We start from the raw sequence: 19,250 nt of genomic DNA, 5'->3' as shown, positions 1-19,250 counted from the left end.
CTATCACATGTTTAAATCTCAAATTAAGAAACGTAAGGGATAATTCATTTATATAGTCAACTGATCAACATTAATTAGTAATGATTGGCTAACTAGAGTTTGACATTACTGTCGTTTGACGGTGGTCATCAGTTGATCCCATAAGGTCACACCTATATGACAATTCCCTTAATAGACAAGTTGATTAATTATATGACGATACAAGTTAATCAAATCCTTAAAATTAAACAATTCATTTGTGAGAGAGAATATTTATATCTTATTGTAATTTGATTAAATAAGATTTATTTTAGTAATTGTAATATTTTATTACTAAAATTGATTATTGTTTATGAAACAATTGAGATAACAAAAAATGGTTAATTATAATTACAATATGTTGTGAATTATAATTATATGACCCATTTTATTTATGTGATCAAGAATCACTAGACAATTTGTTATATGTAATTTAATTAATATATATAATGATATTTATTTGATAAATATGCATTAAATTAATTAATAGCATGTTACATACTACATGTGACATATTGTGTGACAAGTGACAAATTGACAAAATAAAATGGAAGTCCATTTTACATATGGACCGAAAAAAATGGAGGATGAAAGAGTTAGTGGGTGATTTATTTGATGTGATAAAATGCAAGTAATCATACTTATCCTACACTAACCTTACATACCTACTATTTGGAGAATAACAAAAGGAAAAGAGGTAGCCATGCATTGGCACAAGGCCTTATACCACCCGACCCTTCCTCCTTTTATGATGAGATTTTTGTTCTCATTTTTCCACTTCTCCATATTCTCATATATGTATTCTTGTCCTTCTCTCTCAACTCTCTCTAAAACTAGTTTTAGAATACATTAGATTGTTCATCAAAAATTCTTATAATAATATAAGATTACTAGTGTAGTAATAGGAAGATTATTAGAATTATTTTAAGGATACTAGTATATTAATCTAGTTAGTTAATATATTAGTTTAAAGGATTTGGTTTGGGTGCAATCTAGAGGAGGATCTTAATACTTGGGATTAAGGACAATCATCCATTATATTTAAGCTCAAGAACAAATAAGAAAGTTGACCTTATTTGTGCCCATTATTTCGAGCCATATAACAATGTAAGGAACATTGTTTTTCTTATTTTATCTCTTATTTAGTTCTGCATGCACTAGATCTAAACAGCTCATATTAATATGTTAATATTAGAAGAGTCTAATAATAGGTATATGAACCTAACAATTGATATCAGAGCATAGGATGTTGCATGCATAATCGATTTATAGTTTTTCGAGTTATTAGTAACTTAATTAAAACTAAAAATTTGTGATTTATTAGATAAAGTCACGAAATCATGTTGCATGTTATATATTCTAGTCCTAAAATCTTTTTAGGCCGTTTTTATGATTTATGGTATTTTATTGCTCATTTTAATGTTTTTTTTTGTTATTTTATTACATTTTTATGACTAAAATGGAAATTAAAATGCTAAAAATAGTTAAACTAAGTCTCTGATCATGAAATTTTTATATGCCCTCACATGCATATTATACTTATTGTATGTAAAATTTTGTATTAATGTGAATTGCACGATTTATGATTTTTTTGAGATAAAAATGAATTAAATGGAGGTAAAATGGTTAAATATAGTTAAACTTCGATATAGGCCATCAAATTTTAATATGTTGTCACATGCATATTTTATTCACTGTGTGTAAAATTTGAGATGAACTTGATTCATTTTGCATGATTTATGAATTTTTAGTGTAAAAATGGCATAAATAGTTACTATTTTAGCATAAATAGCTAAAACGAATTACATGGCATGAGAAAATTATTTTAGGCTGTATTTGTCCCACTTATCATATCTAAAGTTGTAAAATTGATTTGATTAGTTTTTGTATACTTTAGATGTTTTATTTGATAAAAGCGATAAATCACAACTACATTTTTCTCGAAATAAATTCGAAAATTTTAACCATGAATTTTGACATTTTGAGGGTCATGAATATATTCCAGAATGTTAAAAAATTTAAAATTCAAATTTTGAAATTATTGTAATTTATTTCATAAATGTTATGATTTTAGGGTAAAAAAATGAGCATAAAAATTAAATCAAGTTGAATTATTGTCAAAATTTGAGTGATGACTAACTTTTGAGACTTAAGAGTGTTAGGATAATTCACTTGAACTAAAATTAGATTTTAGTATTATTTAGCGATGTTTTTTTTTTGGTGAAATGTTAAATTGTATTAATAATTATCATGAAGTACATACACCAAATTAGACCATTTTAATCCTACATCCGTATACAAGAGAAGTTACTAAGCAATGCAGGTAACCTACACAAGTCCAAGATACTCAATACATCCCTTTGCTGCAGATTCTAACACACACCCATATCTGCTCTTTATCCGGATTTTTAACTAATTCTTCACTTGTTGCAACACTCTGGCGGGGTGATCAGTTGCCTTATGAAATCTACATCTGTTCCTCTTCATCCATATCAAATAAATCAAAGCTACCACAACAGCACAAACTACCTGCCTTTTCATCATAGACTTCGTTTTCAGTGTTATGCACCAAGAAACTGCAGTCTGTGCAGGAATACAGTATCTCATCCACTCTTTCAGCAGTTGCAGACACTTTTTACTATAAGCACAAGCACAATAGAGATGTGCATGAGTCTCTAAAGCTGAACCACACAGCTCACACACACCATCTACCAGGATACCATGAGACACCAGCCTATCCTTAGTAGAAAGTCTCCTCATAACATACATCCACTCTATAAAAGAATGCTTTGGAACATTCAGTCTATTCCAAACAAAATGATACTAGTTCACCTGTGTCATATCCACCATAAGCCAAGCATAGCCTACTGCAGGGGTATAGATTCCATTGTTAGTCCCCCATTGTCCATTAACATACCCAAGCTTCATTATCTCTTTCACTCTACAAATTTGGCGCCATGTCCAACTGGTATTGATAGAAGGTTGATAATCATACCAATCTTGCTGCTTCATATACACATGATTGACCCAACGAATCCATAAATGATCAGCTTTGCTAGCTAGCCACCATGTGTATTTTCCAATCATAGCCTCATTCCAACATTCACTGTTGATAATGCCCAAACCACCATGTTTCTTGTCTATACACACTCTCTCCCAGGAAACAGAAGGACTCTTAGAGTAGATATCAGTCCCTTCCCACAGATAATTTCGACAAGTATTCCTAACTTTGCCAATGATGGTCTTGGGTAGGAGGAATATCCTAGCCCAATAAGTGTGCAATTGAGTTAGGACAGCTTTAACAAGAACCAGCCTACCAGCATAACTCAATTTTCTAGTCCCTCAACCTCTGATCCTACTGACCATTTTCTCAACCAGCTTAGAACAATCATGAGTTATATAATCGATATAAGTTAAATAGGTAGCACATAATTTGGCATGATAGACACATATTATAATGCTGCATATTTCATTGTTGAATGTCATATTTTATTTATATAGTTTTGAATTATGTAATTTATCTTAGTAAGGCCTTAGTTTTAATCGATATTACCCGTAATTAAAGGGGATATTGATTTGGTTGTAATCTAATGTGATCTCGTATCACTTTTATTTTTACTAGTTTTTCATATTACAAATGTATAATTGGAATAGCTTTGTATTTTTATTATTATTTGTAATTCCGGAGTTCCTTCAAGACGGTGCCATTCGGAAAGGCGTTCCGACAAAGACGGTGTTCTTGGGAGGCGTGCCACTTGAAGATTCAAGGGACCAAAGGAGTTGGTTTTCGACTATGTAATAGATTATTTAATTTTCTATTTTAGGAAGGCCATACTAGGAATTTATTATTTGTTTTGCATTTCTTTTAATATGTTGCATGCATTGCCAAATCGCCATAACAACACATGCATATCATATCGAGTCATCGACCGTGTCAATTATAATGATCAATAATTCGACTTTTAGTTCACTTAAAATTGATAGATAATAAATTGACAAGACCTTTACTTTTAAAAGATTGAGACTTAGCCTTACCAAATAGTAGGAGCCCATGAATCTAAATTTCATGGGGAGTACAATACGTTTTTTCGGGGTGCTTCTATTGACGTTGGATAAGTGGGGTAATAAGTATTTATTACACTTCGAAAATTTGGTTGATCTCAACGAAGGTATTTTGCGACCGTAGCCGCAAAAGGTTCGGGCTAAGGATGAATTTAATGTAAAATCATTGACCGAGAGTTCTAATTGTAGAATCGGTTAAGAGAGTTAACCCACCAAAGTTATATTAGTAAAGATGTAGAGGGCCCGTTGGCTCACATCAAAGTTAAATATGAATTTTAGGTCTCGAAATCATTTATTATAGTTGGGTAAAGGTCACTATATAAATGCTAAAACTTGTTTTAAATTATTTACAAGTTTTAAGACGATAAATGTTAATAATTCCTTCATTTTCTATTTTGTAGTCAATTTGATTAGTTTGCAATGTCGACTCCAATTTCATCCGCATCAACTAGCACAAACGCTCCACCACTCCCCAATGCTTCTTTGCTCTGATCCTTTATGGATCCATGCAAACTTGAAAGGAATGGTTCTAACTTCGCCGATTGGGATGCGCAACTCCGTTGGGCCGCGGAAGGTGACGACAAGCTTCGTTATCTTACCGAAGCAGCTCCCACCACACCTACTACTAGGTCAACCTCCGCTACAAGGGAAGCCTATGAGGCCTACCTAAAAGTGTCGGCCGCTATCAATAATGTCTTGATTTTCTCTATGGAGCCCGATCTCCAAGGGAGTGCTATCAAAATGAGCATAGCCTATGAGATCTACACCAAGCTTGTGACCATGTTTTCGCAAGCTCCTAGGATAATCCAATATGAGGCGGCCTCCGCGTTTTTCGAGATCAACATCAAAGAGGGCCAAAAGGTTACTCATGTGCTCAAATTGATTGAGCTTGTTGAGACTCTTAAGATCCAAGGGGTCAAAATTCCTGAACAACTCGTCATAGATCGAGTTCTACATTTATTGAACAAAATAAAGGCATATGTGCAGTTTAGGGTAAACTACAATATGCAAAACATGAAGACTTCCCTCCATGAATTGCACAAATTGCTTGCGCAAGCTGAGAGGGATATGGGTCTTGATGTTAGTTCAACCAAGGATGTGCTTTCTATTAACAACAAAAGCAAAGGGAAGTTTAAAAGGAGTACTAGTAAGGGAAAGAAACCCACTCCCAACAAGGGCAAAAGGAGAGTTATTGTTAATAACTCATCCAAGCCGAAAAAGGGTGCATCTTCTGATGATAAGTTCCACTATTATTGTGGTATGGGCCACTGGAAGCGAAATTTCCCTAAGTATCTTGGAGATGTTAAAGCTGGACGTGTCACTCAAGTAGGTAATAAATTCTCTAATCTTTTATGTTATTGATAAAAAATCTCAACTTTGGTATTTAGATACAAGTTGTGATTCTCACCCCCTTGAAATATGATATAGGGAATGTGAGCAAAGACAAAGGAAAGGATAAGAAAGCTTGAGAATGATCTTCAACAAGGGATGCTAGTGTAGCCACCCATAGAAGAAGACCTATGGATGCTTGGCTTTTTATTTTGTATTGTCTTCTTAGTATTGTTGTATTTTGGCTTGTTGTTTTTAGAACTTCTTTTGATTTCCATGTTGGACATGGAAGTTTGTTTCATTTCCATTATGCAAACAATTGTTGTAGGAATTTTAATGGCTTGGCTTTCAACCCAAGTCATTCGGTTATGGAATTTTTCTTCGTTCTAAAAACTTGTCATTATACATCTTTCATATCAATACATAAATTACGTTGTGACTTAATCTAATCATAAAAGAATTACAATGATGGGATCATTGTAATTAGTTCATAAATTATGAATTTAATTCTCACTTATGCTTTTGTGACTTAAATGTCACATCTTATTTGATATAAGAAAGAATGATTATAAAGTCAAAAGAGTTATTTGAACTATAAAAGGGGAAATTTGATAAACCAATTGGCTACACCACTTATAAGACTCCATACGAGCTATGGGAGGGCTAAAGACTTCAAGTTTGTACATAACATGGACATTAGTCGGTTTGAGTTATCGAACTCAATTTCGGGAATTTGCAATTCAAAACGAACACGTTATTTTTAACGAAAGGTCAACCTGGAGATACCTAAAATAGCAAGACTATTTAACAAATGACATGGATCAGATTCGCATATTACATGAATCAAGCTGCCATAATAGAGCTGGTCTTTTATGTGCTAACACGTCAGTCTAGATAAACTTCTATTACTTCACCACATATGTTTGTAACTCACAAAGCTATCTCTTAAGAAGATAGATGTATTTCTAAGAGATAGAGTGGGAGTAGATCATCACAAACATGTCTTATAGTTAATGTGTTACTTTTTGAAAGTATTGGAACTATAATCTATTGAGATAAAGTGGGTGTAAAGCACACATGTCTTATTGTTAATATGTTACTTTTCAAAAGTAATGGAATTATGACCTAGTCCCAAACCGACTTTGTTGCATACAAGCCATAGCATTACAATCAAAATTAAAATACTCAAGAGTAGATTTACTTTAAGGCGATGGTCTCTTTAAAGTAAATAGAGCTTTAGAGTACCTAAGAGCATAGTTTGACATGAAGATGTTAATCAAGATAAATCATGTTAGGAATTCCTACATTTCATTTTGATGAAGAATGGCAAATGATATTAAAATTTCGCTTTTCTAAAATGAGAATTTAGAGAAGGATGTGTATGGAACACAAAACCTTAGATAAAGATCTAAGAATCCTAACATATTATGCATAGCTTACTTAAGCAATCCTAGAATGGTCTTAAGCAAGCATCAAAGGATTCTAATAATTATACTTTTCGTTGATGTGATAATTGAGAATGGTTTCATTCACATTGTTGAAGAATCATGATTATACATGAAATTAAGTGGGAGCCAGAGTTATTCTTTTCCATGTCTTATATGTTGATAACATATTACTTATTGAGAATAATGTACTAATGCTCTCTTCTGTGAAAGAGTGATTGGTAGACTAGGAAAAGGTGCGATGTATTTTAGATTTCCGAATCTATGTGTTAAATTTGAGAGAATATTGGCATAGAGTCGAGAGACTTATGATGATAAGATCTTTCATATCTGTTTTACATCAACAAGGTTGAGTAGGTTATTTATATTGATGAAAGTGGAATTAATATGATAGAGTCATAGTCATTCACTGAACTTAAATAAGTTGTTGATCACATGAAATCGATTGCTAATGTTTCCGCCATTAGAACGATCATGTATGCCAATAAATGCACATGCCATGATGAATCATATGCTTGGAGCATAATAAGTCAATAACAAGTTAATTCGAATGATGGTCTTTTAAAGGCTTTAAAGGACATCCTTTAAGATTCTTGAGGAGAATTGAGGATTCGTTCTTATGTTTGGATGAAATACTGAGTTATGAAGGGTTACGCAAACTCTAGTTTCCAAACCTATAAGGATTTATCGAAATCCTAAGCCGATATAATTGACTTAGGAGTAAGAGACTAGAGAAATGTTTTAGTTTCGACCATCGCAAATTCTACAAACAGAATCTAAGTAAATTGTGATAAGATGGTCAACGTAGGGAATGAGAGTAAATCCTTCTACCAAAGACTTTATCACAAGTTATACGATAACAGTGGGAGCATCTTCCAAGTACAAGAGCCCAGGTCTAGTAAAGATAACTAGACATACACTTAGATAAATTCATGTTATTAGAAATAACATTGAATAGAAGGAAATAGCAATTAATAAAGTTGGAGTGCATGGATACATGGTATATCCATTTACCAAGCTTTTATTGCAATTTAGTTAGTGTAAAATGTACACTAAAGATTATAAGATATGAAGTAGTAATAAGGCATTGACTATTCATATGCGATAATCGCATTTATCGTTTGAGTTTCTTTAAACTCATTCAGCACTTTGTTAAATCCAAATGAATGGTTGAGACAATATTGAACCCCATTGAAGTCAAATGGATTGACATAGTATGTGCCCCTGGTTACTTATAAGAGGTGACGTCTCAAAGTGACTAGAGTGTGATGCGATTGATGGCAAGTTCAAGTGCCATAGGGTCCTATGGGATGACTAGTCAATCACATAGACAGACTGTATGGGACACTCTGTCGGGCAGTGACCGCTTATAGAATTCTAGAAATTCATAAAGCCTGGTCGTGGCAAGAGCTACTATAGTATTCTTATGAGTCGATTCTTTTGACTAGAGACTATTCGCCCAAGTTGGCACAAGTTTCTGATTGGCTTTGATTTAAACTCTACGACTGTCGTAACTGAGGTCAAATGAGTGTATTTTGGGTGATGATAATTTGTGGCTAGGCGAAGGGAATTGTCCACACCTTTGTCAGGGTTGCTTGAAATCTCAAGGCCACTCGAGGAGTAGTGAACAGAAAATGTGTGGCCACGCTCGGAAGGTATCTACGGTAGATAATTCCAGTTAGATAGTTACTCTCCAGATCAAGGAAATCACTCAAGATATGATCAAATGTGAGTACGACCTGCAAGACACCTTGCATTGAGTGGGAGATTATAATAGGACAGAAGAATTGGTGATGCACACTTGTCTTGGACAAGTGGGAAATTGTTGGAGTATGTGTCCTCAACAATAGTGCGATCACATGTTTAAATCTCAAATTAAGAATACGTAAGAGATGATTCATTTATATAGTCAGCTGCTCAAAATTAATCAGTAATGATTGGCTAACTAGAGTTTGACATTACTGTCGTTTGACGGTGGTGATCAGTTGATCCCTTAAGGTCACACCTATAGGACAATTCTCATAATAGACAAGTTGATTAATTGTATGACGATACAAGTTAATCAATTCCTTAAAATTGAACAATTCATTTGTGAGAGAGAATATTTATATCTTATTGTAATTTGGTTAAATAAGATTTATTTTAGTAATTGAAATATTTTATTACTAAAATTGATTATTGTTTATGAAACAATTGAGATAAGAATGAATGGTTAATTATAATTACAATATGTTGTGAATTATAATTATATGACCCATTTTATTTATGTGATCAAGAATCACTAGACAATTTGTTATATGTAATTTAATTAATGTATATAATAATATTTATTTGATAAATATGCATTAAATTAATTAATAACATGTTAGATACTACATGTGACATATTGTGTGACAAGTGACAAATTGACAAAATAAAATGGATGTAACACCCCGGCCCAAACCGGGTCGGGAGCGGTTACTTATGATAGCTCACCAGGCTGTGTACATGGCCCACAGATCAACACGGGTCCTTTATAACACATTTTGTCCTCACTCATGCGCATCCTGGGAACATTCCCAGGAGGTCACCCATCCTAAGACTACTCCCAGCCAAGCAGGCTTAACTGTGGAGTTCTTTTGCATGGATGACCATAAAAGAAAGTGCACATTTTTTATATGAGTTCTACTTCAAATCCCTTTAAGCACTAGTCATTTAAGCCTATCACTGGACCTCTTCAATTAGCGTGGGGTGTTTGGTGTGAGATTAAAACTCGTCGTCAAAAGCTACCTAAACAAAACAATATTTATAACTTCACAAACTACTCTTAGCAAAGAGGTAAGTAATGGTCAAATCCCAAGGGACGGGTATTGATGTAGGATTTCCAATTGCAAATGGTTGTGTCTTAGGGTGTCACAATTTGGGTTGAGATAGGAGATCAACTAAACTAAATAACGATATAAAGCAAAGTAATAAAAACGAGCAAGGTGATTAAAATGAGATGTAAATGATTGATTAAAAGCACAAGGGTGTCATGGGTTCATAGGGGATTCATGGGAGTTGATCATACAATCATATTCTCAAATTATAATCAAACAATTATTGTTGTGATGGGATCGAGTTGGTGTATAAGCTTACAATCCCTAGGAAAGTTTGGGTCCCGGAGCCGAATCGATTAGATTGTACAACACCTACAAGTCGACTTAGTCCTTCCTATCCAACTATATGCATGGTCTAATGAGACTCGAGTTGGTGTATAACCTTACAAGTCTCATTGAAAAGATAAGTGATGGGTAAAAAACGCAAGGATTCATAGGCTCGCTTTTCATCAAACATAACATGTGCATAAGATGAAATCACAACAAGCAAGCAAATAAATTATGAAAACATATTAGATTAAGCATGAATCATTCCCCATGTTGATCTCCCCTAATTCCCCATCAACCTTAGCTAAGGAAACTACTCACTCATTATCAAGTTTAACTTGCTAACAAGGTTGTCAATCATTTTAACAAGGCAAAACATGATGAACAAGTAAGAAAGATTAACAATAATTAAAATAAGGATTAAGAGAATTATACCTATGGAGATTCCAAAATAATAACGAAAAGAATAATAGAAGTACTTGATAATTGATGGAAGGTTGTCAATCCTCCAAATAAACCCAAATAATCTTTTAATTACCCAAAATAAATGAAGAACAATAGAGAAATTAAGGAAAGATTAAGTATTGATATTTATATTAAGACTAGATTAAAAGTTGATTACAAGATTAAGGAATGATTAGAACTTGATTAAGAAAGTATTAAGAGAGCATGTTAATCTAAGTAGTACAATGGGGTATTTATACTAAAGATTAGGTACATAAATTAGGGTTACTAAGGGCTTAAATGACTATTAAGTCCTTAAGAAAAGTTGATGAAATGCTCCTCTCGAAGGAAATGAGCATCTCCATTTTGCTAGTCTCGCCATGATCCGCGCGTCTTGGAAAGTGGCACGGGTTCTCTGAACTATGATCTGAGCGGGTTGTCTGGGAGACGCTCGGATCCTGTGGCTGCAAGACGAGCGTCTTGGCTGCGGGACGCTCGGATGGTGGTGAAGGAAGACGCCCGGATTGGGTGTGATCCACTCGGATCCCACGGCGGACTGCTTCTCTTCTTTTCTTCCTTCATAATCCGCGAGGAATATTCCGGGGATGCAAGGATCCTTTTGTCATTTCCCCATTTCATTTTATTATCTACATAGGCCTTCAAGTGATGTCTTCTCTTTGATTCTTGGTAATTAGATGCGATCAATTTAGCTCCATTTCGCCATGTAAATGCAAGGTTAGCACTTCTTTCCTACCAAGGGGACAAAACCTCAAAGAATATGCAAAATGGGAAACTAAAGATATTAAATGACCCAATTATGCACTATAAAGCATAGGAACGAGGTTAATTCGGGGACTAAATGTGCTCAAATATGAGTCACATCAAACATCCCCAAACCGAACCTTTGCTCGTCCCGAGTAAAGAGGTGACAAAAACTAGGACCCTTATTCAAACTAACCTACTAATATAGCTGATGTGAGACAATTAGCGGGTCTCACTCCGCCCTTCAACTCACAACAAGACAACCATGAGGTAGGATGCCTTCTTGCAAGGCAAGGTGGGGCTTGCCAAAATGGCGACACATCCAAGCATTAAAGCATACAAAACAAGTAATGGATGCATCTACAAAAATGAATAGCCACTTTCCTCATCTAAGTGGCGGAAATTATCTACAAGGGAAGCAATCTAAGGCTACACACTCCATTATAGATACGGTTTCTTCAAACTACTAAGCCTAGAAGGATACCAATAAATCACCTCTAAGTTGTGCCTACCTTTGTCCTCATTTGTTAAATGCTTTCGTCAAGACTAGACTCCCTATGGTGTTAGAAGCACTGGAGGATCGCGGAATTTCCCTCCTTTCCTAGGCAAGAAGAAGGGTCGTCCCCTCTCTACCATGCACAAAAGTGGATTCGATGGAAAAAGGGATCATTTGTATTTGAGTTTCATGTGGGAGTTTGCCTTTGTTGTTGTTTTTCCCCCCAATTTCTTGTGGCATTTGACATTTGAGAACACTTTCTTTTTGCAATTTCTTTGATGTTTGGCATTTCAATACTTGACAATTTCAAATTTTTGCATTTTCTTTTAAACATTTTCAAAGTCACCCCATTTGTAGTGAGGGTACTTATATTTGAAGCATAGGAATTTCATTTTTGTTACTCCTCTTTTCTTTTGATGCAATTACAAACTTTTTTGACTTTCATTTCAATACTTGAACTCAAATTTTGTGCCCATTACCTTTTTGATGACAAAATGTGGTAGAATATGGAAGATGGTTGCATGGCTTCAAGGGTCACTTTGGAATAAACGGTAGCCAAGGAGTTATCACACCACAAGGTACTCTTGACTAGGCCTTAATCCATGGGTCAAAGGATACTAGCATGACACATCCTAGGGTGTTTTACAAGTATTCTAACAAGCAAAGTCTTAAGAAGAAAAAGTATCTACAAGGGCCTTATATACACTTGTCAAGCTTCCCAAATAGATGTTTTCACAAATTGTTTCCTAAATGCAACTATATGCCATGATGCAACTATCATTTATACAACCTAATGCATATCCTTCTACCAACTAGTATGCTAAATAATCTAAATGCAATCCTATAATCACATTGTTTATACCGCATCAATCAAAATAAAGCCACATAGGCATTAACATAAAGAGGAAAAAGGAGATTTGAAAGATCATACCATGCGGTCTTCAATATCCTCATGTCTCGGATGTGGCGTAGTCAATCAATGTGACAAAGGATAGACAAACACAATATATATACAAGACTACACTATCAAGGAAATGAACATGTTTTTGGGTTTTTTAATTTTTCAAAGTTTTATGGTTTTTATGATTATGAAACAAAAAGACATGTTTTTGTATTTTTCAAAAAATTTCAATTTTTATCATTTTGGTTTTAAAAGTCATGTTAGAATTTCCATCACCACACTAGTATGGGGCATTGTCCTCAATGGCCAATACGATAGGAAATTATCCAAGCTATATGAGAATGCATGATTTCTACACTAAATACAAACTATATGACATATATACAAGTGAATGCAAACTACACTATACTATATGATGCATGAATTTTTGTTTGGTTGGAGAGCATAATTTGAATTAACTCCCAATGCGTGTGCTTAAACTTCCCAAACCAAATAAGACACTATTGCTAGTGTAGAAATTTGGGAAAGTTAATGCACAAGAATGCTATGCATGAAACTAAATTTGTCATTTTGGATTTTTCATGTGGGAACAATTAATTTATCATCACCTAAATGTTGCCTAGGTGGACTAATAGTCCTTCTTTTTATGAGGAAACCCAAGGAAATGAAACAATCAATCAAAAAAACAAGTTGACAAATCATGAAATTCTTGTCATGAAAAAGAAATGAGGGGGAAATAAGAAAAACTTCACTTTGGGTGATGAATGTAGGAGGCTGAGCATTCTTTGATGTAAGTAAAGTCGCGACCGGTTAAAGCTCGCCAAAGAGGTGCTATAGAGTAGTTTCGGGGTCTAGATGTTCGGGCAGGTGAAACATCGAGACCTAGCACACTCGCAAATTATACTAATGTCATCATCCGGGTTTCATTCTCAAGACGGAATTGCATACAAGTTTTATTGTTTATAGTGGAGATCTTTAGGAAGCTCAAAAACTCCAGAACCAAAGGCCTATAGGTGAGCTCATGCATATTGAACATAGAAGAAAGGCCAAAAAGCTCAAATAGTGCCTCGGTTTGATGGTATATCTCGAGTTTTCTCAAGGTGTCGTGGCAAAGATATTTAGTGGGAAGAATGTTCTTACCGAGTAAACGATGAGAGACAAGCCTTTGGACATCATTAACAAATTCAATACTTGAGAATTCATTGGGTCTTGAGAGATCTACAACTTCTTCATTTTCCCTTCTTAGAGTGTTGAGGTGGGAAGTTGAGGAACTTCCAATCACTCTAGCTCTCCTCCTTTCTCTAGGTAAGGACCTTGGTTGTCTCATCTTGAAATAGATCTTGAATTTGATTTGTTGAAGAGGATATTCTTTGTATTTTGAGATCTTTCTTGAAAACCCTAGATTTTGGAGGTTTTTTGAATTAGAGAGATAAGGTGATGCTTTTGATGTGTTGTGGGTTATATGGGAGGGATTTTATGTTTTATAGAGAAAGGAAGGATGGGGTGTCATGAAATGTGTGGTGGGAGGAGTTTATAATTGTCGAGAAATAGAAGAGCAGGACGGTAGGGAGACGAGCGGGCGGTGCTCAGATCTTTGCTTTAGGAGACGAGCGGTTATTAGCCAGGACGCTCGGATTTTTAGGAGACGAGCGTCTTTTGCATGAGATGAGCGTATTCCTCTGGAGACGCTCGGATACATAGTCAGTGCGGGTTCTCCATATTTCAGGTACCCCATGACGAGCGGATAGGTCTCACGACGCTCGGGTTGTCCGCTTTTCCCACGAGCTCAGATCTGCCCGTGGGGGTTTCTTCCTTTTGATCTTCTTCTTCCTCAATTGATAAGAATGTGATACGTGCAATTTATATAGACTTTTTAGCCTTTTATTGCACGTATTTCTATGCCTTTTGTATCGTTATGTATTGCAAAATGCCCCGAATTAGCTACTTTGGTTTGTTTTGCCTTTATTACAGAAATGGACCTGAATGTAGTGAAACAACGCCATTATTCGTCTCATTTAGCATGCATTTTAAAGAGACGGAAACATTGGAGCAAGAATTGTGCCTCGGGATGTGTGAAGGAAGACATATGAAGCTGCCAAGGACGTATTTGAGGCTGATGCATGGGATATCCACTCGATCGAGTGGAATTATGAGTCGATCGAGGTTTGGCTGGAACAGGAGGTCGATCGAGTGATTTTATCAGCTCGATCGAAATGGAGTTTATTGGAGTTACTCGATTGAGGAGCTGAAGTGGTCGATCGAGTACATTTGCTGAAGAAGACCTCGATCGAGGGGTTTGCATTGATACACGGGTTGACTTAATCTGTGATAGGTTTTATTTTGTTAATTTACGCTCCCCTATATAACGGAGTCGTAATTAGGTTAATAAACATACTTTACAACGTTTTACCACTCTTTGATTCTCTTAATCTCTGAACTACTTTACTACTTAATCTCGTACTTTGCTTTGAGGATTGTTCTCTACACCGGATTCTTTAAGATTGTAATCATTCTTTCCCGTTAATCCTAATACTTTGTTTGCATTAATTTCTTGTTCATTCCCTTACTGCTTTTGCCCTTATTCAATTTATGCTTTACTGTTATTATTTCGTTATGTCTCTTATTAGCAAATCTTTTGTTGTTATTGTTAATTACATTAAGAACATGAGTAGCTAATTCTCTTTATGTTAGGACTAGGGAATCCATGGTACGATTGTGATTATGTAGCGAATAGGCTTGATAACTTACATGTGAGAATCTGTCCCCATAGCAATATAACTGTAACACAAATTTAGTTGAGTGCACGCTTCTAAATTACATTAATTTGGTTAACTTTGTTCCAGGATCGGAAGATTGGAATAAACAGACTTGCTATGAACAGTAGACTACCCTAATGAGGACGGAAGTGATGTTAGTGGAATTCTAGGGTGGATAGCGGACTGGAAGGACCTTTCCCATGCCCTTCTCACAGTAGATTGTCTAGGCTATTTTCAATTGAGTCGATAGACTACCATGGTGAACCGAAATCCTGGCATACTCTCTCTTATTAGATCACTTTTATTACATCTTCTTACTTTACTGCTCTTTATCTTATTTCTCTTGCCTTTGACCTTTAGTAGTTTAGAAAATCAAATATAAAACCCCATTTGTGACCTAGATAGACGGACTTTCAGACAGATACCTTGCCTTCCTGTGGAGATCGACCCTGGTTATCACTAGTTTCCGTTCGAATATTTAGGTATTTATTTTTGGTACAGAAACGACCATATCAAATTTTGGCGCCATTGCCGTGGAGGCCATAGCCCTGTCTGTCTTGCTTATTTCGTTTATCTCTATCCGTCTCAGGGAATTTTTATTCCTTGAGACAGTTCTCACTTATTTCTTTCAGTGTTGTGTATGCCCAGGTCAAACAGATCAGAATTAGTTCCTGCTGATCCTGAGCCAGAGAGATCCTTACGGCATAGACTCACACTGCAAAGAAAGATTCAAAAGGAAGACTTGAGTACTTTTGAACCCGAGCTACAACATTTTATTTTTGCAGAAGACCAGTCTTGTGAAGAAGACAACTCTATTTCTGCTATCAAGCCAGTAAAGATGCCTAACATTGCAAGTCACTCAGAGCCCACAACTGCCTCGATTCCCAAGGGTTTCAAGCTTGCGACTGAGGATGGTAATACATTCGACATTAGACCATCCTACATTAATTTGGTCGAGAGGAACCTGTTTCGGGGTGTAGCGGGTGAAGATCCGCGTAAACATATGGAGGTATTTACTGACTAATGCTCTACCATTCCCGCCACTAAGGGAGTGACCCAGGATAAAATAAAGGAAGTCTTATTTCCTATTTCATTGACCGACGGAGCCAGGGAGTGACTCACTGATCTTGATCGTACTGCAGCCGGTATCACTAACTGGGAGACTCTTGCTCTTGCCTTTTATGAAAGGTACTTTCCTCCAAAACGTACCAATCAGCTGAGGGGAAAGATTGCAAGTTTCAAACAGGCACCTGATGAAAATTTTTATGAGGCTTGGTGTCGTTTCAAGAAGTTGGTGCGGTCTCTTCCTCACCATGGCTTTGATCAGTGGTTTTTGTGCAACCCGTTTCACAATGGGTTGTATGATGACCACCGTGTTATACTTGATGCCTCATCTAATGGGTGATTCCAAAAGAATAATGATGATGATAAGGGATGGGGTATTATTGAGGAGATGGCGACCTATTGTGCTGAGTATGGGAACCCGAGGGATGGCATTCAGACAGTTCATTCGGTCGATAATGTTGTTGTGGCGCAGCTGGAAGCCATGAATGCCCGTTTTGATAAGTTAGAATTGTAAGCTGCTGGTGATCAACAGATGGTTCACTTGTTGACTAGACAAAAGACTGTTACTTGTGAAAGATGTGGGAGCAATGACGGTCACACTGTTGTTGACTGTCTAATAGAGAAGGAACAAGTCCTTGCCTTTCAGCAATATAGGCAAGGAAGAGGTTCCTATTACAATAATCAAAGTGCAGTCCATCCCAATTTGAGGTAGACCAGTCAGAATGTTCTCAATCCTACTCCTCCTCCGAAGCAGCAAGCTTATATCCCTCCTCATAAGGCTCAACAAGGTTTTCAAAAGCCTCCATCCTTTCCACCGCCGCATCAAGGAGCTTCCTCTAGTGGAGTTAGTGAGTTGGCTGAATTGAAGTCGATGATTCAATCATTGACTAAGAAGATGCAAATGAGTGATCAACAAAAAGAAGCATCAATTAAGTCACTCGAGACTCAATTAGCTCGGTTGGCCGCCTGCCAATCCATGAGAAAACCGGGTCATTTACAGTCTCAATCTGAGAAGAATCCACTTGAGATGATAAATTTGATTAACTTGCGCAGTGGTTGTTCTTATGAAGGACCAAAATTGTCAACTGTTGAGGACATATCAGACCCGAGAAACGTTGTTGCTGATGATGAACAGTCGTCAATTGCTGAAAATATGCTTAATTCGAAGAATATACTCGATCGCTTGATTTCTGGTGGTAGATCGAGTAGAAATGCTGGTGATATTACTCGATCGAATGATTCCGAGGGTCGATCGATTAAAGTGGATAATCAAGGTTTCGATCGAGAGGTTAAAACCACTCGATCGAGTGAAGTTCCTGAGAAACGTGTTCGATCGAGTGATATTTTACCTCGATCGAACAGTGATGATAATGAGGAACTCGATCGAGAGGCTGAGAATGCTCGAGCGAGTGAAAAACTTGCTGAAAGACCTCGATCAAGAGGTAAAAAGGTTCCATCGAGTAAGAATGATTTTGAACTCGTCGAGACTTTGGAAGAAAAGAATAAAGGGCTCGAAATTCCTATCACTGTGCCCTTTTCAAGGCGATTGCAGAACAACAAGGCTAACCAACAATTCGGGAAATTTGCTGAGCTCCTGAAAAGTCTTCACGTCAACGTTCCATTCGTGAAATTGCTTACTCAGGTACCCTCTTATATGAAATTCATGAAAGAAATTTTATCACGTAAGAGGCATATAAATGATCATGAAACGGTAGCTTTAACTGAAGTAGGCACTGCCTTAGTTCAGAATAAGACACCGCCTAAACAGTCAGACCCGGGTAGCTTTTCAATTCCTTGTCACATAGGGACCCATTTGATTGATAACGCGCTATGCGATCTAGGTGCTAGCGTGAGCATCTTACCTTTTTCTCTTGCTAAAAGACTTGGTTTGACCAAATTTAATTGTACTAACATGACTGTTCAGATGGTCGACCGTAGTATATCACGACCATTAGGAGTTATAGAGGACATACCTGTCAAGATCGGGAGATTCTTTATTCCCGTAGACTTTGTGGTTCTTGACATCCCCGAGGACTCTCACACCCCTATCATTTTAGGGGGACCATTTTTATTCACTGCTCGTCCAGTAATTGACGTCGGGGGAAAGACACTTACATGTCAGGTAGGAGATGAGGAGCTGATATTTCATCAGTCCAAATCTCGTAGGGCTCTCATGCAAGCTCAACCTTGCAATGCCTTATCGTCTATTGACTCAGATATAGACACTCCAGCCGAGGAAATTGAATATTGTGCTGTAATTGTAATCCCTCCGCCTCAGACTGAGAGCGAAAAGAGGGACCATTCTTCTGTTTTCCTTGCTGCAAATACAGATAGAGTGGATGCTAGAGATGATAACGGTCACAGTGCAGTTAAAGTCAATCAATGTGATGGAGATGCCGATGTCGATGGGAATGTCAAGAGGAAGAAGAATGTTCAGGCGTATGTGGATGCCAACTACTCTCCTTCCGTCAGTTCAAATTCAAACTCGTGGCGATCAAAGAGGACGGTCCGAGATGGTGAAGGGACCTCCTCCAGTCAGAAGCTGGAGGAAGATAAGCGGGGAATGCCCCGTTGTAATAACTTGTAATTTTGAATTTCCGTTAAGACATTTTTATTGCGTTTTTAGTCTGTTAGACATTAGATTAATTAGTTTAGCAAAAACCGACTATAGATTGCTTAATGCTGTGATTTGGTATTGTCGGGATATGTTTTTGCGTGTTTTTATGCAGGTTTGGGAAAATTAATTCGCATTGGTATGTGTTGTTGGAATATGTGTCCTCCGACAATAATGCGATCACGACTGTTGATCATGATGATCACATGTTTAAATCTCATTATAAAGAATAC

The 19,250-nt window shown here is 36.4% G+C and overlaps 1 non-coding gene across 1 annotated transcript; it reads right to left on the bottom strand.

Annotated features, from left to right (window-relative positions):
• Positions 1-16,551: 16,551 nt before the first annotated feature.
• Positions 16,552-16,658, bottom strand: LOC141645031 (small nucleolar RNA R71). Its single transcript, XR_012544626.1, has one exon. It is a non-coding gene; the product is annotated as a small nucleolar RNA R71 (small nucleolar RNA).
• Positions 16,659-19,250: the final 2,592 nt, after the last annotated feature.

This window comes from Silene latifolia, chromosome 2 (assembly GCF_048544455.1).
Source record: "Silene latifolia isolate original U9 population chromosome 2, ASM4854445v1, whole genome shotgun sequence".
NCBI lineage: Eukaryota > Viridiplantae > Streptophyta > Magnoliopsida > Caryophyllales > Caryophyllaceae > Silene > Silene latifolia.
The sequence above is the reverse complement of the archived record's forward strand: the minus strand, read 5'-3'. Positions and strand labels throughout refer to the sequence as shown.